Source organism: Culex pipiens, chromosome 1, assembly GCF_016801865.2.
Source record: "Culex pipiens pallens isolate TS chromosome 1, TS_CPP_V2, whole genome shotgun sequence".
Classification (NCBI taxonomy): domain Eukaryota; kingdom Metazoa; phylum Arthropoda; class Insecta; order Diptera; family Culicidae; genus Culex; species Culex pipiens.
The window spans coordinates 104,499,932-104,525,691 of NC_068937.1; the positions used below are offsets into that span (position 1 = coordinate 104,499,932).

The 25,760-nt window shown below is 38.7% G+C and overlaps 1 protein-coding gene across 3 annotated transcripts in view; it reads left to right on the top strand.

Annotated features, from left to right (window-relative positions):
* Positions 1-2,186: 2,186 nt before the first annotated feature.
* Positions 2,187-25,760, top strand: part of LOC120426396 (GATA-binding factor C-like) — a 227,657-nt gene continuing 204,083 nt past the window's right edge. For all 3 annotated transcript variants that reach the window (XM_039591152.2, XM_039591151.2, XM_039591150.2), the window contains exon 1: positions 2,187-2,317. The gene's annotated coding sequence lies outside the window, so the exon portion shown is untranslated. The remainder of the gene's footprint in view (positions 2,318-25,760) is intronic.

Genomic DNA, 25,760 nt, shown 5'->3' on the forward strand with positions numbered 1-25,760 from the left:
CCGGATGCCCGGGTCGATTGTCTCGTCCGTACTGGGGACTCACGTGGACGGTATGACACGTGTAAAAACGATGGATCGGTGACGTCACCGGGCACGCTCCCGTGCGCGATGGCGGTCGATGCGGCGTTGGTGTGTTTACCTTTCTGCACTCTGCCGGTAGATGAACTTCGCGGGTTTTTCGAGGCCGCACTCGAACTGCCACGGCCACGGCCGGCCCTTGGCATGCTGGAGCAGCAAACTCGCGGGTAAACACGGTTAATTACGGCGAAAAAATCGAAAAGTTTGAGGAGCTCCGAACAGTTGACTGTTGCTGGCTGGTGTTGCCCCACGCGTAAAATAAATTTAAAAACGGATTTCATTGTTCTTTTTCAGTTTACATAGTTTAACTGAAAAAAAATAAAAAAATTTCAATAGACGAAAAAATAATGCAAAATTGTCATAGCAAGAAGTGGTCCTCACAATGTCATTACGAAATCAAAAAGTATCGAATTAAGAAGTGTTAATAATATTTGTCGTGTTCAAGAAAGATTTTCTAGATATAAAGTAAGATGTTCGATTATCCGCAGTGATTTTTTTCCGAGGACTTCGTATAATTGTCATATGGTGAGCTAAAATACGGTATGAATCCAGGTTTGGCAAGCTTGTCTCCCATTCCTCCCCCATACAATCTAGATCCATTCCATTCTGCTGGTTACCCCCTTCCACGCCAAAAGTGGCAAAACGCCACCGAATAGGGACGTGTCTGGAGTAACAACTCTTCATCAACGAAGTTTTGTTTTCTTGCCTGCGACGTTACATCCCGCACGCGTTCGCTGACTCCCGTTTTCATCCATAACATCGCAGTAGGCTCTTGCATACGAGGCTATCGATGCTGCTGGTTTCGCTGGCAACTCCTCCACAACCCACACCCAGTCTACCCTTGCGAGGTGCTTGACACGCTGTCAATCAGGCACATTGTGCGAACTCATCATTTTTTTTTTGCTGTTCTGTTCATCTTGCAGGCACTCTAACAAGGAGGCCGTCCGCCGCTTCACCCGATTCGATGAAGTTCAAACCCTATTGTTATGGGAGAGGAACTCACTTGAACGGAGAACGGGGACTTCTGCCAACCCTCTAATTCGCCGGTCAGAACACCGGTGTACAACACGGCGAGATCCATCGATACAACACAATTCAATTAGTTCATTGTCATCGGCGAACGCATCGTAACGACACCTCGTGTGTCGCACCAGACGGCGGCGTTACACAGCCATGCAACACCCGGAGTAGGCTGCGAGAGCGAAGTTCCCTTTTTGTTCGGCGCGCTCGCTGTACACTGTGTTCGTTCGTGTGCACGACAAGACCGGTTTCGCTGGGAGACGCCCCGTTTGGGGTACGGTTGTGGTGGTGCTGCGTACGGATACGGCGTGGCCACGCCCTTTTGCGGGGGTTCGGGTGTGTGCGTTACGGCGCGTCGTGTTTTTATTGTGCCTCTGCTGCGCACTGTGTTTACAGTGTAGATAGGAGGTTTGTGGCACCAATACAAGTGCGGCGGGTAGGTTGCGATTACTTCCTCTTTCGGCGAACCTCTCACACCAGGTTCAGATCGTGAGGCACGAGGGGGTTCTGCACATTCTGCTCCGGCTGCGGCCACGTTCTGGATGCACAACGGTGGATCCGTGCCGTGTGGGCGCGCGCTACGGTAGTGTGCGTTGCACAGCCGTACCTCTACGGGGGCTAGCTTCAGTCGGTCTAAGACCGTTGTCGTGGTTGCGCGCATTTATGTTGGAAAGTTCGGTTTTTGCCCGCACACTGCACTTTTGCATCACACACTCACACTCACGCCAGGGATTTGACGCGTTCGCGTTCTAGGTGTCCCCCCTGGAATCCGTGCCAGCTCGGTCAATCCAAACAAAAACAATGCTCCAGACCTAGGCTCAACGGGTCTGTCCTCTGTCCTTTCCTGTGTTCCAGCAGAGTTTGACGTCTGAGATTTTCCGATTCACCCAGGGACAGCTCCTTCGCCATATGGTCCCACGCGCGTAGTCCGTTCGGGGTGTCCGTACCAGGAAGCCGGAACCTTACGCGGGCGTTACGGGCGCGCGTTACGCTCTCCAGTTAGGTCAGTTTGATTGCAGTGACAAGTGTAGTGACAGCCTCAATAATCGTTCAGTGTGAATAGGCGAAGATCCGCCGTGAAGATATCGGCGAGAGCCGGCTTTCAGCTCGAAGATTCTTGTACGTTGATAACGCGCCGCGTTCGCCGCACAGTTCGGAACTCGTGGAAGAATTTGGAACCTCAACACGGTAGCGGTCGCTGCTGTCGCGGAGATTCGAGGTAATGACACAGTTATTCCGGAACGGTCTACCCAGGATCTAGTGTGTCTTCGCTGCCAGATTATCGGGACGATCTTTACGATGTAATTAAGAGCCCCGTGTACACACCTTGCGCGTAGCGGAGACTGCCAAATATTCTTGATGCAGTGGTTGTGGTAGTGGTGGCGCTGCCGTTCGGCCTTCACGCGTGTGTTTGTACGTCAATAGCCGGGACACACCTGTAGTAGTCGGGGCAGGGTCTCTCCACTCTTCCTCCACGCAAGCGGAGAAATGAAGCTATAACAATTTGGGATCGTTATCGGAACTGTTCACTTATCGGAGGAGACCCGCTCTCACACGCTAGATTGCCCATAAATTCAAACAATATTGACAGGCCCGAGCCCGAGCTACGACTTCGGAGGTTACGTGCTTGTAACGGTTCCCCAAATTTTTGCGCCGTTTTGCTCCACTTTACAGCGCCCAATTGCCCTCGCGAATTGCACTGTCTGGTCCAAACATTTGTGGCCGTGTCGTAAATTCGCAGAATACGAACCTTCTTTTTTCGTCGGTGGCTCATTGACCGTGGAAACGGGCGGTGGAATCAACTCAACGCAACGGTTAACGCGCCGCCTCGGTCAGTGGAGATTCGAACCGGCCGATACAATTGTGTATTGAGTTATAGGCGCCAATCAAGTTTTAATTGCTGGGTGAGCGCTGGATTACTTCCCCCGTTGCCGTTTGTACCCCTGACTGCCCTGTCACAGCGAGGGTTGTGTGACAACCTGGGCCGGCGGCGGCGATCGGTGGTCAGTTTTATCGAGTGAGATAATCCGTTTTCCATTTGTTTACACTATCGCTGGAATAGTGCTCCCGTTGTGGTTATTGTTTGTTGTAGGTGTGTAATTAGTGATGATTGATAGATAGAACAAGTGCAAGGTGTTGCAATTTTGATGTGAAGATGATCTGATCTTGTTAAGTTTAAGAATGCGATTTGGACGTTGAAATAAAGTGTTGCAAAAAATGTTATCGAAATTGTTCTCGATGTTTGAAGAATCACCCTTTAATTAGATTAAGTAAGATGGAATGAGATCAGTCTTCTTCATGTTTTTCACACTTGAGATTTTCAAGATTGAATTTGTTGATTATTATGATGCGTTGAAATGTGTTGTTGTTTCTCAGGTGTTTCCAGGTTTTAGTGTTGAGTAAATGACTGTAAACTTGTTTCTAGTGACAAATTCAAATATTTCTTAAAGTTAATGTCACTTCCCTCCCTTCAAATATCTTTCATATCTTCTTTAAGAAGCTTAAAAATTTAAATAATCGAAAAAAAAAACAAGTGGTTACTGCTGGGTAATTCTCTACCAACTCACACGAAATCGGGCAAAGTTGCCCCGACCCCCCTTCGATTTGCGTGAAACTTTGTCCTAAGGGGTAACTTTTGTCCCTGATCACGAATCCGAGGTCCGATTGTTGATATCTCGTGACGGAGGGGCGGTACGACCCCTTCAATTTTTGAACATGCGAAAAAAGCGGTGTTTTTCAATAATTTGCAGCCTGAAACGGTGATGAGATAGAAATTTGGTGTCAAAGGGACTTTTATGTAAAATTGGACGCCCGATTTGATGGCGTACTCAGAATTCCGAAAATACGTATTTTTCATCGAAAAAAACACTAAAAAAGTTTTCAAAATTCTCCCATTTTCCGTTACTCGACTGTAAAAAATTTTGGAACATGTCATTTTATGGGAAATTTAATGTACTTTTCGAATCTACATTGACCCAGAAGGGTCATTTTTTCATTTAGAACAAAATTTTTCATTTTAAAATTTCATGTTTTTTCTAACTTTGCAGGGTTATTTTTTAGAGTGTAACAATGTTCTACAAAGTTGTAGAGCAGACAATTACAAAAATTTTGATATATAGACATAAGGGGTTTGCTAATAAACATCACGAGTTATCGCGATTTTACGAAAAAAAAGTTTCGAAAAAGTTACTTTTTGCGTTTCTCTTTGTTTCGTCGTCCGTGTCTGTCGCGGGTGACCATGAACGGCCATGATCAACGACGACCAACATTTTCAAAACTTTTTTTCGTAAAATCGCAATAACTCGTGATGTTTATAAGCAAACCCCTTATGTCTATATATTAAAATTTTTGTAATTGTCTGCTCTACAACTTTGTAGAACATTGTTACACTCTAAAAAATAACCCTGCAATGTTAGAAAAAACACGAAATTTTAAAATGAAAAATTTTGTTCTAAATGAAAAAATGACCCTTCTGGGTCAATGTAGATTCGAAAAGTACATTAAATTTCCCATAAAATGACATGTTCCAAAATTTTGTACAGTCAAGTAACGGAAAATGGGAGAATTTTTAAAACTTTTTAAGTGTTTTTTTCGATGAAAAATGCGTTTTTTCGGAATTCTGAGTACGCCATCAAATCGGGCGTCTAATTTTACATTAATGTCCCCTGGACACCAAAATTCTATCTCATCACCGTTACAGGCTGAAAATTATTTAAAAACACCTCTTTTTTCGCATGTTCAAAAATGGAAGGGGTCGTACCGCCCCTCCGTCACGAGATATCAAAAATCGGACCTCGGATTCGTGATCAGGGACAAAAGTTACCCCTTAGGACAAAGTTTCACGCAAATCGCAGAGGGGTCGGGGCAACTGCTGTGTGAGTTGGCGGAGAATTACCCTGCTGCAAATTTAAATGTTTTACTCGGTGAACCTCGTTGCATAAATGTACGACTCGTGCTGAAAAATCTTCTTCTTGCTACTTGTTGCATAATAGTAGTTTATGCAATGACGAGTGGTACATCATTTTTTGCAAATTCAAAAATACTCTTTCAATGGAATTTTAAGTCAAATGTCCACGTGTTTAGTCAATTCACCGTTAAAATCTAAACAGAATTGAAAAACTTTTCGATAAAAGTCTTGAAAAGTTCAACAGCACTCAAATGGGTGCTGAAAACTGCAACAGCACTGAAATGAGTGCTGAAAAGTAGAACTGTTATTTTTAGAAGAGAAAAGTAAGCCGTTTCGTTGTCCGAAAATGGCAGGAAAAGTATGTAGTTTTACAACGGAATTGCAAACATGTTGTATTCAACTTGTTGCCAAACTGTAAAGTTCTCTATGGCACTTATTTTATTTCGAAAAGTAATGCTTTTCGACACTGTTTGGGTTTTTGAGTTGACCAAACATATCAGCGGGGTTGCCTGGTTGCCAGATTATTCTGGGAATGCCAGATGTTTTATGTGTTAGCCAGAATAAAGATAAATCATTATCTGTGCCAGATTTTGACAGATTTCGACGGATTTTACATATTCTGCCAATTTTGAACATATTTAAATGAACAAATTAAAAAAATACTAAATACTTATTCTAATGAAAATATAAATCTGATCTTTTTGAGGCTAGAATCAATAGAAATCAACAGTTTCCTGATGCAAACAATGGTATGTTGGCTGACATATCGGGCGATCAGTCGAAAAAAAACACAGCTAGAAGTCGCTTGACAAAAAAATGTTTGCTTGAAACAGATAGCAAATCTGATGCAAACAAACCCCAAGCTGCCAAGTAAACATATTTTGAATGTGTTGATATGTGTTCTTACTTGAAAGCCTTATTAAACCATCAGAATTGTACAAGATTATGAATTGAATAATATTCTCTCTCCTGTTCTCCATTCCCGAGCAGACGGAAATAACAAACATTCTTCAATTTTTCATAACCATTAAAATTCCTGAAAGTGGGATTTTTCAATCGTAGATATCTCAATAGCTTAACATAAGAAATTTAAGCAACCAAAATCTGCAATGCAGGCATATAAGAATCACATTCATAAATTGATTTCAGACAATTGCGCTTTGCGACATATTTGTTTTTGCAGTACAGTTCAGACTCGATTATCCGAAGGCCTCGAAAAAATTTCACTTCGGATAATCGAAACTTCGGATCGGTTTTCGTTGTCTTATTATTGAATGTCGAGCTTTAGTATAACTACAATAAAGTGATTTAAAAAATTTAAATCCAAGATGGCGGTGACGAAGTATTGAAAAATGGATTTTATTGTTTAATAGGCAATCAACTATTCAAATTCGACTAAAATGGAGTCGCAGAACTCGAATTTAATGTAAAAAAAAGAAAGAAAATCACGATTTTGTGATTCGATTATCCGAAGTCCCATACAAACCTTCGGAAAATCGAACTTGGATAATTGAAACTTTGGATAATCGAGTCTGAACTGTGTGTCTTATATGTGGTAATATGCAAGATCAAAAATACATAAATTTTATGAATTCGGAGAAAATATATTTCAATTTCTTATAAGCTTCTTATATTCGATTTTTTTAAATTCTTTACAATTCTCAATTCAAATCAATTTTGATTGAGTAATAACGTAATGTTATGATTTAAACTTATTAATTAACAAACGCATGGGGTCAAACATTTGCCAAAGAAGTGTGTTTCCATCTTCGGTTCAATTGTCAAATATATTTTAAACATTTTGTTATCGGGGTTTTAAGAAAATATCCTGTATTAAAAAAATTTGCAAAACATGTTTTTTATTGTAAAAAAAAAGATTAGAAAAGGTGATTGATAAATTAAATTTTATTTCATTTACTAGTCCAAATTCCGACGGCATTTCATTTCCTGTGTGATATCTTGTGACACGTCCTTTTTTTTACAGTAGACTTGTCACAAGACACTACACAAGCGACGAATAAGCATCTCCAGCATCACTTTAATGGAAATGTTAAACTTTCATTCTTTATCATACAAATCATACATTTTATAAATGGCCTTAACTAAAAATAAATGAAATTTTGTTTCAATTTGGAGGAAATCGAAAATTAGTGCCGGAGGTTATGTCTTACGGCTTCTTGAAAACATCCCAAGACTTGAACATTAATTTTCAAAAATCTTGAGCATAGTGTTTTTTATTCACTCTTGCTTACTTAAGTCTGTCACCCAAAAAAGTTTTTTTTTATGAAAGATAACATAAAACTTAAGATACAAAGGCCAAAATTTAGAATGTAAACATAGTATATTTTTGTATAAAATGTCGTGGAAAATGCTTCAACTGTAGTAACTCATCTTTAAAAATGTTGAAGAAACCTGTTTACAAAAAAAATAACCTACAACAGGTTTCAATGTCTGTAAAAATTCAGGTTTCAAGTCTCTCCAAAAGATATTTTTTTAAACAATTGATTGTATAATTTTCGGGTTCATTGTTTAAACGTAGGATATCAATAAGTCAACTGTTTTGCACTCCTGTGAGTGGCATCAAATTTGCTAGTCCCAAAAGCAGGAGAAGCCTAAATTAGGCACATTTTGAACCAAAATAAACTAACCCAATTAGCTTTTCTCGCTACCCCAAATGAATAATACATTCGCACCCAGTATTAAAGAAATAAAGGTAGCATCTTGCGAATAAAAAAGAAACACACAGAATCATCAGCAAATTCTCAAGACAAATAATGCACTTTGCACCATAACGTTAGTTAAGCAAAATTTCGAACCGAATGTGGGACCCCGAAAATTAAATTTAATCAACCTATTTATCAATAACCAACGTGTGCAGTTCGGAGGACCCATGCTGCGAACCTAAAGTTGGGATGAACTCGAGGAGAAATGAGTTGGATGTTGGATGATTTTTGGGATGCACCGAAATTTCGGTACAGGGTGAGAGTGATTTTGTGAATCAGAAAATTTGTTTTGACTGCAATAATATAATTGTATAAATTATGATCAACTGCAACAAAAACAAAAAAAAAAAAAAAAAAACGAAAAAACTAACAGATTTCAGCTGTACACTCACAGCAGACGGATGAGAGTAAAATGAACTTTCTTATTTTCTAACAAAGGTTTTCGGAATTGATTTGCGTTACGGTCTCTTTCATTGACTCGAGGTATGGTATGGAAGGTATGGAATAGCATAATTTTGAACGATTCAAGAAATCGTTTATACCATGTACCACCCAGCTCCAACTTATCTTTTCCGATTACGAGAAACTAAATGTCCAATTTGTAGTCTTGCTGCTGCTGCTACGCGAATCTTTGCCCGAATCCTCTGCCAAGATCTTGCGCCTCGATACTTCGGGGTCCAGAAGTCATCCGGTGATGCGCGATGACGACGACGATTTGCATCTTCTCACCATCCCACGGGCACGGTCCCGGGAGAAAGAAGTGACATCAACGCTGAACCAAGTGTTTACGGCCTGCATTTGCCTGCGTTTTCGTTTTTGGCGCGCCAAATAAATGGGCGATAATTAAGTTGGTCAAAATATTGGAATGCTTTTCCATGCTGGCTGCTGCTGCCTTGAAATTTTCTTCCAGAAGCCAAATTTCACAAATCTTTGCCATCTCAAGCCTGAGACCCCTGTCAAACATTTAAACCAAAATTAAATTTTAATTAATTTTCTTAATTGACCGTGATTTGTTCTCGGACGCTTTTTGGACTTTTTTCCCCCTGACCTTCTGGTTTGTTTTTTTTTTTCGGTTCCATGCCCCCGGGGACGATGGTCCTTCAGGAAAGAGAAGTGGCTTATCCCAGAAGTGGAAGAGCCCGTTTTGTTTGCCCTTTTTCGGGGCCTATTGATTCGAGGCAAGGCTCGAGAATCAATAAATCAAAACGCCACCGACTTTTTTTTTCTTCAGAGCTTCTTTCTTTTGCGTTTGCTGACGTTATTTTGCTGATGGATGTTGGTTGCTGACGGTGGTGGCCACGGTAGATTTGGTGGCACCACCGTGGTACCACGGAGCGTGGCCGGGACTGACGGCTGGACAAAAGCTCAACAGGAGTCGCCTTTTTTTTATTGGAAATAGTCTTTGAGTGAACTTTGTGTGGGAAAAAATAGACAACGGTATGTGTTTATTTTGATTTGAAAAAGTAAAAATGAAAAAAAAATATGTCTTCCCCGAACGTTACGAAACGTGTTAGAAAACGCATTTTCAGCATTTTTTAAATATAATTTCAAGAATTTTGATTGTTTTATGTTTAAATAGCAAGTCATGAAATAAATAAAAATAGAATTAAGGAACAAACATAAAATCATCAATCAAGCATAACATCAAGCTTGGTTAGTATTCGCGTTAAAAAATTCAGCAATAATTTTAACAGACCAAATTTTATGAAAATTTCACGGAACGTGAAAAATGTTGAAATATCGTAGAAAGCCTTAAATTATGCTAAAACTATAATCAATTTTTTAAAGCATATTCTAAAGTCTTGCCTATATAAGGTTTCAAATTTGTAAATTGACTATTACCAGCCATTTAAAAAAAAGTTTGGTCTTGCCGAACGAAAATAAATGACTATTACTTTTATAAATGTATATGTTATAACATTTAGACTGGTACAAATTGTATTTACGTTTTTGTCACTCCCCCCCACCCCCTCTTCAAAGTTTGCCAGAAAACCAGGAGGCAATAATTTGTTTTTTTCAAAAAACGAATAGAAATTTAAGTGCAAGCAGCTGATATCAATTTAAAATGCATTCCCCTTCGTTTAGAATCATTTTTAGCATGTTTGGGTTGATTTTAAAATCTGTTGAATTTTTTTTTTTGATCGCTAAAATTTTTTTCGCTAAAATTTTTATTTTCGTCAAGTCTTAAATGTTTTGAAAACTAATGATTAAAACATCTGAACTAGTGTAAAATATATTTTAAAACACTTTTTGCATTCAAATGTTGAGATTATGCCTTAGCATTTATTTTTTTTTATTTTTTTTTATTTTTATCTAACTCTACCCTTTGAAAAAAGTAAATTTCGTCAAAATTATCATCATTCATTTTTGAAAAAAATATTATATAATTTGACTCAAGCAGAAAACTGCAAAGAAAGCTATAAAGTACTTTATATCAATTTAAGAGTTATAACGCGACATATTTTATGGGTTAGGACTCAAACTCATTTTGCACTTTCGCTAGGGGTTTCAACTCGAATTTAGATTACGAGTCTGAGTGACTACCATCTGATCTACACAGAGAAATTTCATTGAATTCGAAGAAATAATTGTTGAAAACTCGTTTCGTAACGATTTTTATTAAATACCTTTCATTTTATTTAAAAATAAAATAACGCCATTATATGCATTTTTCAAAAAAAAATAATTTAATTTAATTAATTTCAAATATAAATGTAAACGCATGTACATTTAATTGAATTCTTATTTTTCATATTCATTTGCATGTAATCATCTGAAATCAATTAAATATACGTTAGATTCATTTTTAACATGTTTGGGTTTATTCAAAAATCTTTTGAACTTAAATGAAATTTCCGTAAAAAGTATATTCGTGCAATTTTTTTTTGTCGTACTTTACGTTTTTTTGCAACTACTCAATTTTACCTAGTTTTTCGTTACAGAACTCTGCACTATAAAGAAGAATGTTTAATTTCAAAGAAGGGAAAACCTCTAGAAAATAAAAAGCTTTCAGAAGATCAAAGTATAATGTGTTCTTTATTGAGGTTTTCCTTTCTTTGAAAATGAACACTCTTTCATCAATGTGATGGGATTTCGTGTAAGAGATTTCCCTTCTTGTGTTAATCAGTTGACTTTTGTGACTAAATTCTACCAAATATTATTGTAAAGTAGAATGTTTATTTTTAAAGTAGAGATAACCTCAAGAAAGTACACGTTATACCTTGATTTTCTGAAAAGCTTTTTATTTTCTTGAGGTTTTCCCTGCTTTAAAAATAATCATTCTGCTTTATAATAAAATTTGGTAGAATTTAGTCACAATAGTCAACTGATTAACACAAGAAGGGAAATCTCTTACGCGAAATCCCATCACATTGATGAAAGATCGTGTATTTTTAAAGAAGAGAAAACCTCAAGACAATATACATGATCTTATGAAAGCTTTTTTATTTTCTGCACATCCAGTCTCCGCCATTACAGCATACTGTCCACTGCCCTGAAGCTCCCTCCCCGAACCCCGGCTTTGATTCTATAGGGACGTCCACCCTACTTCAAACTCCATGTTTGTGGGAAATTAATCAATGAATTTTTGGAGATATCAATTAAATAAAAATTGTTCACGTCACTAACAACAGGGTGGAAGCAGGTTATATTTAACTAATTTTGTAATTTGGCATTCACAATGAAATCAAATACCTTTGATGCAACTCCAAGTTTACCCAAAAAGTTTGTTTTTCAGTAAGAGTAAACATCATATCGTCAATCGTTATCTAATCAAACTCGCACTTCTTCTTCTACGTTGGTTACGGCGTCCCGTCGTTCTTATTCCTCCAAATGTAAACTCATAGACCAGAGCCAAAAGCCCAATTGAATCGGAAACTTTTGACACCAACGACGCCGTTCGTACCTTTCGCCTTATCACCCCATCAAAAAAACTGAGTGAAAGAGAGCTATAGACCCCTCTATCTGTCAGGTTGGCAAGGTGCTACACGACGCCGGCCGGTTGACTGACCACCGTCACTTGCCGAATGGATGATTGCGTGTACCTACCTGACACTTGGAACCTCGTCGTCGTCGTCGTCGTTATCAGGTCGTCTGTCTGTTTGTTCTTGGCCGGAGAATCGACGGTGCGTGAAGAAAACGTGCGACAAGTGAGGCAAAGATATCGGGCGTCGATAACCGCCGAAAATCGAATTTGCTTGCTGAACATTGTGTAGTACGTTATGTAACGGGACCGGGTAGGGCGTGGGAAGACGGGGTAAAGTGCCGACGGACTGGTGGCCATTAGATGGTTGTTTTGGTCGGAACTAACCGGAACTGTGGATCTTGATGGAAGTGTCGAATTTAATTCGCTATTGAATATTTTGAAATCAAGATAACTCTAGAGAAAAATGTCTGAACTCAAAGTAGCGAATCTTGTAAATGCTTTTACTTACTTTGGCACAATCATCAATTAGCGTGTATTTCACGTTCATTGACTTCTGATGAATAACGCACGAGAAGCTTCCTAACCTTGCAAGAGCAAACCATCCGATGGATGGGTTTGTTTGTTATTGTAATCACTTCTGAACCACCCCGTTCCCTTCGCATGGAACCCTTTTCCGATCATCGGACCAGAACTTTATGTCTGATTAATATTTCAGACTCGGTACAAATTACTACACGCACTTATTTATTAAGCCACATATAGCAGCATCTAACCTCTAAAATGAGTGTGCTCAAACAACACACGTGTGCATCAAAACGATCGTATAATTGGTGAAGCCCACTGGGTATGTTCACTAATTTATGACAGACTGGTCGAAATTGGCGGTCGGTCAGGAGGTGACCAGAAGGCAATTTAGCTTTAATGCGATTTTTATAGGGCTTCGCGCCGGCCCACTAAATTTGGGGTCCAACTGAATGGGCTCGTTAGCAGTGGGGGTGATGGGGAAAGGTAGAACCATGGTCTGACAGAGGGGTTATTTATGAACTTGAGGGAAATTGTTAAATTTCTGGTGGTGACCTTCACCGAGTTGGTAATCAATAGTGACGAAAGTGAAAGGGAGTTGCAATGAAGTGACCGTGAATTGGAGAAAACAGCTAGATATAAAGTTTTTTTACTCTTAATAAATTTTATGGAGATCAGGGACGAAAATGTTTATTTATGATCAAAAATCTTGAAACTTTTAATGATGGTTTCTGAGACCTGGAAAAAATCATTCTCGCACACCCTTATCGATTTATTGAAAAAAAAAAAAATCATCGATTATACATTTTTGTGCTAATTAGAATTTGAAAATCTCTACTGTTTGCTGTCGCATTCTCCAATTTACATTCGCACTGTAAAATAATAAGTGACAGTTGGAAAAGCTGCGAAAATCTCAGCTTGATTTGATAATTTTCTTCCGGTTGCTTTCTGTTGTCAAATTTGTAGTCATTGAAATGTTTCTTAAATTTTCAACATTCTTCTTATTTTTGAAATATTGTTTTTGTTGTCTTCAGAAAACCTATTTTTTAGTTTTTTTCAGTCTTCAATGTTTTTAAAGCAAATTTTAAAGATGATCAATAGGGCAAGTGATTTTTTTTAAAATCGCGAAAGCCGCATAAACCGTGAAATTTGCTCTGAGCCTTGAAATTTGACCAATTCAAACCAACAGGGCAAAGTGATTAACTAAAAATATAAATTTTCAAGAAGAAACATTGTACAGTACAATCGACTTTAAACTATCAAGAGTACATCGTTTAACGTTTTTATTTATGGATGATTTTCGACTCGTATGTTTGTTTTGATCCGGATAAGGGTTAAGCTTTCATACATTATGATGGATATCACTTGGTTTCCCCTGAAGAAGACCGACAGAACCGTCGAAACGTCGGACAGTTTAATTATAAACATCGCTTGATTCCTTTAAGGGGAAACATGTTTCTGTGTGTCCGAAAATTGGCGAAAAAAGGACTGATTTGTCGTGGAAGAGGATTCAACGCGGGAGTGCTCCAGACGGCTGGATCCATGTCTTTGTCCGCCCGGACGGCAGACTTGCGGCCGGGTCGACGATTGAAGCAGCAGCAGGCAGAAGCGGGTGAGCAAGTTCCAATAAGAAAATTCTGTTGAAAGGTATGAATGAGTATGCGTGTGTAGGTGAGAGAATGAAATTGAGCCGAAACAACTTATCTAGATGACTTTTGATTAGGGGAGCGGTGCCATGTTTTGGGTGCTGACAAACTTACGAACGGTTTTTCGTAGTATGTTGGAATTACCAATGTTTTAGAATGTTTCGGCTTAAGTGAGAATGTTCGTGTGAATGTATCCGTTTATTTTTGTTTTCATTTAAAAAATTTTTTTTTTTCAGCTGACATGAATGAATTTAGATTTAAACAGTTTTATAAATTTCGGTTTAATTCTAGCTTTCGGTTGTTTCGATTCGGTTCGCGATCGTTCAAATAAAACGTTTGCTCTAAAATTTCGCAAATTTTAACGGTGATTCAGGTTTTTCACAGCCGGCTGTCTAAGGCTGAATCGAATCGATTACGGGTACCCGGGCCAAGCGGTAGCTTTGCAGGATTGATCGTGAGTTTTGCGTCTTTTTTCAGGCTTAGAGTGATAAAATCACGCCGCCGGTTGAGTTCGTCGATGTGGTTTTGTTTCAAATAACCTGTTAATTCCACAAAAAAGAGTCCGTTTTGCGATGCCTGTCCGTCGGGTCGCATGTTTTTTTCGCGTCGTTTGTCGTCTCGAAATTACCTTTTAGCTTTATAGCTCGTAAAGCACGGTGAAAAATATTGTTTCAACGCGTTCAAGTCCTTCAGATATCATCATAACTCATCAATAATTAATTGGTCGCTCATCTTATAATAATTTAAAAGTATAAATAGTCTCAGGTCAACTCTACGTAAATATGTTACGCTGAGTATAATATTTCACCTTTTAATTACACATAATTTTGATTCTATCTTTCCACAGCCGGCTGTCTAAGATTGAATCATTTATGCTAAACTCAACACCAAATAACCGGGAATGGTCTCATCCGCATCATCCGATTGTTTGCCTTGAGAATACATAATACATAATAAATAATAAATTCATTGATTATTGGGCCACATCATCATCCTCTACACAGAAAAAAATCAATTCCCGTAATCGTGAATTAAGTTCACGAATGTGAGATCCACGAAGGAATTTATTCATGAGTAAGGTGCATTTGCACCATAAACGTGAATATATTCCTTCGTGGTTCTCATAATCGTGAACTGACTTCACGGTTTCGAGAATTGATTTTTTTCTGTGTATGATGAATCCTGGCCAATACCCTTTCCCACTAACAAAATCCCAAGTAGAAGTAGTTTTCCGGCACACGCGGGGGTGTGGATATCGTATAGAACCCACCCTTGGTAGCAGCCTGTGCTAACTAACATTCCCGTCCCAATCCCCCGAGATCTACAAACTGACATGGCGGGCGCCGTTGGTGGCCAACGACTGTTTCCTATAAGCAACGGCTCTAGTTTTGATGATCGTGATGTTTTATCTTTTCAGCGCATTCATGCATGCTGTTGATAAGGGAAACATCATTTGATCGTTGAAGCGTATGACCGGATGTGTTGATAGGATATTACGGTCCTGTTCAGCAACGGAGAAGGACAACCATGGGTGGTCTCTCATGCTCATGCTCATGCTCAAACATCGCTTGATTCCTTTAAGGCTTTTAAAGGCATTATTCCAGATAAGCCATTTGGCGGCCATCTTTGTTTTAGAAAAAAACTAACTTAATCCACCTATGTGGTTAATGCCTTCCTCACTTTTTACCAACAATGGGTAATATGAGTGGTTTGGACACATATTTCAGCTATTTTTTTGAATCCAGAAAAAAACGTACTCACATATAACTTAAGTAATCATAACTCGAGACAGGGTTGCCAGATCTTCAATGTTTAGGATTCGTTGGAAAGGTTTTTCAATAACCTAACCAACAATGGGTCGGATGGTGGATCCGGACATAGTTTACATACATTTAAGTGAGATCCGGCTTCCAAAAAGTACATAAATATTACTTAAGTGGTCATATCTCGAGATAGGGTTGCCAGATCTTCAATGTTTTGGACTCGTTGGAAAGTTTTTTCGATAACCTAACCAACGATGGGTCGGATGGTGGATCCGGACATAGTTTACATACATTTAAGTGGGATCCGGCTTCAAAAAAGTGCATCAATATCAGTTAAGTGGACATATCTCGAGACAGGGTTGCCAGTTCTTCAATGTTTTGGACTCGTTGGAAAGGGTTTTTGATTACCTAACCAAGGATGGGTCGGATGGTGGATCCGGACATAGTTTACATACATTTAAGTGAGATCCGGCTTCCAAAAAGTACATAAATATCACTTAAGTGGCCATATCTCGAGACAGGGTTGCCAGATCTTCAATGTTTTGGACTCGTTGAAAAAGTTTTTCGATTACTTAACCAACGATGGGTGGGATGGTGGATCCGGACATAGTTTACATACATTTAAGTGAGATCCGGCTTTCAAAAAGTACATAAATATTACTTAAGTGGCCATAACTCGAGACAGGGTTGCCAGTTCTTCAGTGTATTGGATTCGTTGGAAAGGTTTTTCGATTACCTAGCCAACGATGGGTCGGATGGTGGATCCGGACATAGTTTACATACATTAAAGTGAGATCCGGCTTTCAAAAAGTACATAAATATTACTTAATGGCCATATCTCGTAGTTGGAAAAGTTTTTCGATTACTTAACCAACGATGGGTCGGATGGTGGATCCGGACATAGTTTACATACATTTAAGTGAGATCCGGCTTCCAAAAAGTACATAAATATTACTTAAGTGGCCATATCTCGAGACAGGGTTGCCAGATCTTCAGTGTTTTGGATTCGTTGGAAAGGTTTTTCGATTACCTAACCAACGATGGGTCGGATGGTGGATCCGGACATAGTTTACATACATTTAAGTGGGATCCGGCTTCAAAAAAGTGCATCAATATCACTTAAGTGGACATATCTCGAGACAGGGTTGCCAGATCTTCAATGTTTTGGACTCGTTGGAAAGGGTTTTTGATTACCTAACCAAGGATGGGTCGGATGGTGGATCCGGACATAGTTTACATACATTTAAGTGAGATCCGGCTTTCAAAAAGTACATAAATATTACTTAAGTGGCCATAACTCGAGACAGGGTTGCCAGATCTTCAGTGTATTGGATTCGTTGGAAAGGTTTTTCGATTACCTAGCCAACGATGGGTCGGATGGTGGATCCGGACATAGTTTACATACATTAAAGTGAGATCCGGCTTTCAAAAAGTACATAAATATTACTTAATGGCCATATCTCGTAGTTGGAAAAGTTTTTCGATTACTTAACCAACGATGGGTCAGATGGTGGATCCGGACATAGTTTACATACATTTAAGTGAGATCCGGCTTCCAAAAAGTATATAAATATTACTTAAGTGGCCATATCTCGAGACAGGGTTGCCAGATCTTCAGTGTTTTGGATTCGTTGGAAAGGGTTTTCGATTACCTAACCAACGATGGGTCGGATGGTGGTTCCGGACATAGTTTACATACATTTAAGTGGGATCCGGCTTCAAAAAAGTGCATCAATATCACTTAAGTGGGCATATCTCGAGACAGGGTTGCCAGATCTTCAGTGTTTTGGATTCGTTGGAAAGGTTTTTCGATTACCTAACCAACGATGGGTCGGATGGTGGATCCGGACATAGTTTACATACATTTAAGTGGGATCCGGCTTCAAAAAAGTGCATCAATATCACTTAAGTGGACATATCTCGAGACAGGGTTGCCAGATCTTCAATGTTTTGGACTCGTTGGAAAGGATTTTTGATTACCTAACCAAGGATGGGTCGGATGGTGGATCCGGACATAGTTTACATACATTTAAGTGAGATCCAGCTTCCAAAAAGTACATAAATATTGCTTAAGTGGCCATATCTCGAGACAGGGTTGCCAGATCTTCAGTGTTTTGGATTCGTTGGAAAGGTTTTTTGATTACCTAACCAACTATGGGTCGGATGGTTGATCCGGACATAGTTTACATACATTTAAGTGAGATCCGGCTTCCAAAAAGTACATAAATATTACTTAAGTGGCCATATCTCGAGACAGGGTTGCCAGATATTCAGTGTTTTGGATTCGTTGGAAAGGTTTTTCGATTACCTAGCCAACGATGGGTCGGATGGTGGATCCGGACAAAGTTTACATACATTTAAGTGGGATCCGGCTTCAAAAAAGTGCATCAATATCACTTAAGTGGCCATATCTCGAGACAGGGTTGCCAGATCTTCAGTGTTTTGGATTCGTTGGAAAGGTTTTTCGATTACCTAACCAACGATGGGTCGGATGGTGGATCCGGACATAGTTTACATACATTTAAGTGGGATCCGGCTTCAAAAAAGTGCATCAATATCACTTAAGTGGACATATCTCGAGACAGGTTTGCCAGATCTTCAATGTTTTGGACTCGTTGGAAAGGATTTTTGATTACCTAACCAAGGATGGGTCGGATGGTGGATCCGGACATAGTTTACATACATTTAAGTGAGATCCAGCTTCCAAAAAGTACATAAATATTGCTTAAGTGGCCATATCTCGAGACAGGGTTGCCAGATCTTCAGTGTTTTGGATTCGTTGGAAAGGTTTTTTGATTACCTAACCAACTATGGGTCGGATGGTTGATCCGGACATAGTTTACATACATTTAAGTGAGATCCGGCTTCCAAAAAGTACATAAATATTACTTAAGTGGCCATATCTCGAGACAGGGTTGCCAGATATTCAGTGTTTTGGATTCGTTGGAAAGGTTTTTCGATTACCTAGCCAACGATGGGTCAGATGGTGGATCCGGACAAAGTTTACATACATTTAAGTGGGATCCGGCTTCAAAAAAGTGCATCAATATCACTTAAGTGGCCATATCTCGAGACAGGGTTGCCAGATCTTCAGTGTTTTGGATTCGTTGGAAAGGTTTTTCGATTACCTAGCCAACGATGGGTCGGATGGTGGATCCGGACATAGTTTACATACATTTAAGTGGGATCCGGCTTCAAAAAAGTAGATCAATATCACTTAAGTGGACATATCTCGAGACATGGTTGCCAGATCTTCAATGTTTTGGACTCGTTGGAAAGGTTTTTCGATTACCTAACCAACGATGGGTCGGATGGTGGATCCGGACATAGTTTACATACATTAAAGTGAGATCCGGCTATCAAAAAGTACATAAATATTACTTAATGGCCATATCTCGAGACAGGGTTGCCAGATCTTCAGTGTATTGGATTCGTTGGAAAGGTTTTTGGATTACCTAACCAACGATGGGTCGGATGGTGGATCCGGACATAGTTTACATACATTTAAGTGGGATCCGGCTTCAAAAAAGTAGATCAATATCACTTAAGTGGACATATCTCGAGACATGGTTGCCAGATCTTCAATGTTTTGGACTCGTTGGAAAGGTTTTTCAATTACCTAACCAACGATGGGTCGGATGGTGGATCCGGACATAGTTTACATACATTTAAGTGAGATCCGGCTTCCAAAAAGTACATAAATATTACTTAAGTGGCCATATCTCGAGACAGGGTTGCCAGATCTTCAGTGTTTTGGATTCGTTGGAAAGGTTTTTCGATTACCTAACCAACTATGGGTCGGATGGTGGATCCGAACATAGTTTACATACATTAAAGTGAGATCCGGCTTTCAAAAAGTACATAAATATTACTTAAGTGGCCATATCTCGAGACAGGGTTGCCAGATCTTCAGTGTTTTGGATTCGTTGGAAAGGTCTTTTGATTACCTAACCAACGATGGGTTGGATGATGGATCCGGACATAGTTTTCATGCATATAATTGAGATCCGGATAAATGTGAAAACACATTTTTATATATAACTTTTGAACTACTTATCGAAACTTCAAACAATTCAATAGCGATGTATGGGACCCTAAACCAAGTCGAATGCATTCGGTTTGATCAAAATCGGTCCAGCCAGTGCTGAGAAAACTTGGCAAGAATTTTGAACACATACATACATACACACACACACACACATACACACATACACACACACACACATACACACACACACATACACACACAGACATTTGTTCAGATTTCGATTCTGAGTCGATAGGTATACATGACTATAGGTCTACGAGCTGTATTTCAAAAGTTCATTTTTCGAGCAGGATTATAGCCTTACCTCAGTGAGGAAGGCAAAACATTCAAATCTTGACTCAGAATGTATCAATCAGAAAACGGGTTTCTTGTGTTATTTGTAGAAGCGTATTACATATAGTGATTATTTTTTCATTTCAATTTACTTTTTTGGACCCTTAATCCAGAACCATCACTGACAAATGTGGATTTTATTTTTGCAAAATTTTGATAGCAATGTAACTGTTATAATTAGTGAAAATTTTGTGATACTTTCTGTTGCAACATTTTGGATTTTTGAAAAGAAAAATATCACAAATATGATTTATTTTATGCCCTCGATCAAGGGACAAGGGTTTAAAACACTAAACAAAATTTGTACCAGCTTTACTGAATGGTCCATAAAATTAAATTTGTAGAACTATAATTAACAAAATTTCCACGGATGAAATTTCACTTCAATTTTGATGCTATGCTTGATTCAAGAAAATTGTATTTGTTGAATATTTTCTGTCCAAAATAGTCTGTCCACTCTGTTACAAATCTTAGATAACTAAAACTTTGTATAAAAGTGATAAAATAACACATTTTTGTTTTTTTTTTTAAATAAAATGTTTTTAGGGTGCCGTGAAATTGCCGTGAAATAATCAAGCTTGAACATGACTTCAACTGATAGTGTTACCAAATTTTAAGTGTTTTTGGCTCATTAGATAAGTTTTGTGATAGCCCAACCTATGATAGGTCAAATAAAAGTTCCAGACCATATTATTATAACTATTTTTATGATCCGGCATACAAAATTGTGTAATTTTCACGGAACTGCATATTTTGGGTGATAGTCCCTTTCACATCATCAGTGTTTATGGCTCATTTGAAAGGTTTATTGATAGTTTTATTTACGATGAGTCAATCCAGATGCCAGGCCCTACTTTTATAACCATTTCTAAGATTCTATCATGCTAACATTTTGATTTCAACAGTGACATCTTTCTAAACTCAGCTTTTGAACTACTTACCAGATCTTCAAACCATTCAGTTGGCGCAATATGGACCACGAAACCGGATCTAATAAGATTGATTTGACTCAAATCGGATCAGCCATTTCAGAGAAAACTTGGTAAGGAATTTGAGCACCAACAAAAATACATCCACACTGACAGACAATTGCTTAGTTTTTGATTCTGAAAGTAAAAAGTTCATTTTCAGAGCTGGATTTCACTGAGGGAGGCAACATGAACACAGCAAAAAAAAATCTGTGTAAAATCGCATGCAAAAGCATGCACATCACCTTGGTGAGAAAAAGCATGTAATATTGTATGAGAAAACTTGTACACAAAAAGCATGTACCGAAGAAAAAAAATCAGGTCTGCTCACCCCAAAAATAACTTCAATCCGGTGAAAGTCATATTCAGATTACCAAATCCACGCCCCAACCCTCTCGGCTATCTCGCCGCTGTGAAAATGGTTGAAACAATGCCAATGTAACAAAAGGTTTTCCCTACTCCGTATACGGTGTTAACTGCATACGATGTATGGGGAAGCTACAGGTACATCGGTGAAGATCCAACCATTGACACAGCGGTGAGATAGCCGAGTGGGTTGGGGCACGGAATTGGTAATCTGAATATGACTTTCGCCGGTTTGATGTGATTTTTGGGGAGAGCAGACCTGATTTTTTTTCTTCGGTACATGCTTTTTGTGTACACGTTTTCTCATACAATATTACATGCTTTTTCTCACAAAGGTGATGTGCATGCTTTTGCATGCGATTTTACCATCGGATTTTTTGCTGTGAAATATTGTTTTACCACGAATATGATATTTTGCAAAAATAACTATTTTCTAAAATTCATAATTTCGGAAAAATATTTTTTATAGCTTTTTGGGCAGCAGGTTTTTTCATGAAAGGTAAATTTTAAAATTATATATTTTTGGGTGTTTTAATTTTTTCTCTTATTTTCCTTTTCCTACAACTTTGCCGTAGACATTGATCATAAAATAGCTTCTCAAGATACATATTTTTGAACATTTTCATACCATTAATATGCAGATATGCTGATAAAAATGGCTTCCTAGTCATGCCAAATGTGTATGCAAAATTGAGCCACATACGAATATTCATCATTTACCGAAGTCCCAGAGAATTGCTCTTAGGCATTCTACAGTCTGAAAACAAACTTTAAACAACACGTGTGTGTAGTTTGTCTCGTAACACCGGAGGCTCAACTGGAAGTCATCAATTCTCCCACATTTGAATAGTTATCCCGCTGTCACAATTCATTTCCATCAAAGCTAGATGGAGTGCTCTATACCAAACCTCAAACCTTGTGCAAACATATTTCTTCATCTCGATTGCCCCCAAAATATCGATCGAATCGCAGCTATCGAAGTACCTCGTTCGCGATAGGCGATACCTTCGATCACACCAATTGGGCTTCTTGTTCACATTTGTGTCGTCCGTTATCACTACTTAGGCGCTGACAACCGGGCAGCCCCGAAACCGGCAGGTTGATTGATCTGGCGATAGACGTTTGTGTTTCCCTCTATAGCGGTACTGTTAAAATTTGGGCGCTTATCACACCTTGTTATCGCGACCTTATCGAGTGTGACTTGACGCAACACGATAAGTCTATTGCGCTGTTCGACCCGGGACCTTTGCGCCGATAAGCGCTGTTCAATTTCGGTAATTTATGACACCCGGTGGACACTTATTTTCGGACACTATCGGACCCTGCTGAACAGCGCCCATTCGAGACCGTATCGGATCTGATTATCGAAGACGACGACGACGGGCTGTTAAGTGTCAACAAGTTGCCTTAATTCGGTTTGTAAAATCTAGCCTGCTCGATCGGTACTTGAAATGTGTCTCTACTCGTAGTGTTCCAAACTCCCATATCAATTACCTGGTTCTTTCCAGGAGGGAGTACCGCCTTTTTCCTAGGAAATCAATATGGCACTCAATCCAACGCCTGTCTCTCCTAGTTTTTGTCAACGTTCAGTTTTGTCCTCCTCCCAGCAATCCTTTTCATCAATGTGAATTCACATTTTTCTCTTGCTGGTACCGGCAAAATTTGATACAATTTCCATTCATGGCCGCGCGCACCTTTGTCACGTGAATCCAATGCGGAGTGCGGGGACAAAAGGGACCAAACCTTCAAAACGACGAGGGGTGCGCGCGCAGAGACCGAAGCCGCAACGGTATCGAGTTTCCTGGCCGGCTTAGGCCGTTGCAAGACGATGGAGGGATGAATTGGATGATGGTTTGAATGGTTGCTGGGTGAAAAGTTGTTTTAGGGTGCGCGTTTAGTTGCTGGAAAGATTGGCGGTAGTTTTCAAGTTCAAGATCGAGGAAAAGTTCTTTGTTGTGTTTGTTAAGTGGGAAGGAAGACAGAGAATAGAATGAAAAGCAGAAAAATTGATTTGATATTTTATTTTTTGGAGATTTAGCCCCCATGTCCATGCTGACGAAATTTAAAGTTTATTTTTAAATAGAAAAGCTGAAAAACAAGATAAATCAACCAAAGGGTTGGATGAAAAAAAACCTGCTTCGCAAGAAGAAATTGATTGTTTTGAAAATAACTAGGTATTAAACAATGTATTGGAAAAGCTGAAAAACTATCTGGACTAACAAACAAAAACAAATAGTAAAAATAGTCGAAAAGCAAGATAAACTAGTAAAAAACTAGTAAAAGGGTTGGTGAAAATGACCGGCTTTCCAAATTGACACTATTTTTCCAGTTTGAAAATTGGTGAAATAAACATTTTTTCAGCAAGTTAAAATGGTTTGAAATTGATTTTTGGAACTTATTTGAAACAATATTTTTTGCCCCCCCCCCCCCCATAGTTTTCCAATGCAACCAACATAAACATAAAATATTTGCAATGGCCTTACATCCCATCACGTACATTTATCCAACGAGGTTCACCGAGCACTCAAATGGATGCTGAAAAGAACTTTTTGCAATTCTGCTGTGAAACTGTCAACTTTTGCTTCTTTTTTTGCATAAACTACTATTTCAGTACTGTTATTTATAGGAAAAGTAAGTAGGTTCACAATGGAATTACAAGAAAAAACATTTTATTTAAACTTAAAAAACATGGGAAATCGGACAAAAGCTACCCCGACCGCTCTTCGATTTGCGTGAAACTTTGTCCTAAAAGGTAAATTTTGGTCACGAATTAGCGGTCCGTTTTTGATATCTTGTGATGGAGGACATGTTTTTCAATAATTTGCAGTCTGACATGGCGATGATATGGAAATTTGGTGTCAAAGGGACTTTTATTTAAAATTGAACGTCCGATTTGATGGCGTTCTCAGAAAGGATTTTTCATCGGAAAAAGCACAAAAATAGTTGTAAATACTCTTCCATTTTTTGTTACTTACCGGTACAATTTTTTTTTTTACGTATATGAAAAGTCCCCCTTTTTCTCGAGCTTGTTTGTTTAGGTGTTTTTTTTTATAAAATGCATCGTTTCCAAGTTATAGGCATTTTTACGTGTTTTTTTGAAACACGTTAAGTTTTGCAATTTATAAATACATCATTAAAAAAATGCACCCCGTCAAAACATTTGTTCTATAATTATTATTTTTTTTGGATTTGCTGATCGCACTTCTGGTTACTGAGTTACATTTTCTAAAAAGAGAAGAAATAGAGGAGAAAAGCAACTCGCGACAAAATTTTGAGGCTAGGAATTTTGACAGGTATGAGTTTCATAAAGTATTCGCCTCCTTTTCTCTCCCACAAAAAAACTGGGGACAATGCAGCTGTCAAACTAGGCCAAAATGTTAAAGTCACTCACAAAATGAACTTTGAGTGATTTGAGTTCATTTCTGACGTCACGATTTTCTCCTCTATAGAGAAGAAAATTGTGACGACAGAAATGAACTCAAATCACAAAAAGTTCATTTTGTGAGTGACTTTAGCCGCTTGACAGCTTCACTGTCCCTAGTTTTCTGTAGGAGAGAAAAGGAGGCGAATACTTTATGGAAATCATACTTGTCAAATTTCCTAGCCTCAAAGTTTTGTCGCGACTTGATTTTCTTCTCTATGTTTTGTGAAATTATTAGTTTTTCTCAACGTAATCACTCTTTTTTTACTGGTATTCATTGTTAGAAAGGTAAACTTTTTTTTAATTTTCTACTCTTTTCAACACCCAAAGTTAAAGAACGAGGGGATAGTCCTCACGAAAAGAAACGTGAGGAAAGTGCTATTTTGCGAGAGTATAGTCCTCTCGCGTGTTCATTCGTTCATTGGAATAGTTCATCCTATTGAGTGGCTTAGATGGACAAATGACCGCCACTTAGTCATCGAACCATGGTGGCCCATACGACAAAGGCACGGTTCAATATGCCGAAGGTCTTGGGTTCGAGTCTCGGTACCGGTACTTTTTTTTTGATAGATGAATTTTTTTTGAAGATGAACCCATGAGTAAAGTACTTTCGGTAATTTCGGGATTTATCCTCTCAGTCCGCACACAGTACCATTTTACTACCGAATCGTGCTCTTTATCCTCTCGTATGTCGATGCCCAGTTCTGGGTGTAGGAGAGAAAAGGAGGTGAATACTTTATGGAAATCATACTTGTCAAATTTCCTAACCTCAAAGTTTTATCGCGACTTGATTTTCTCCTCTATGTTTTTGTGAAATAATTAGTTTTTCTCAGCGTAATCACTTTTTTTTGACTGGTATTCATTGTTAGAAAGGTAAACTTTTTTTTTTAATTTTCTACTCATTGAAATTGGTCCGAGCCGGGGTTTGAACTACCGATTTACCTTTTAGTAGGCAGACGCGATACAACAGAGTAAGACAGAGAGGACAAAGTAAGACAGTGTAAGACAAAGTAGACAGAGTGATTGAGAAACCATAGAAG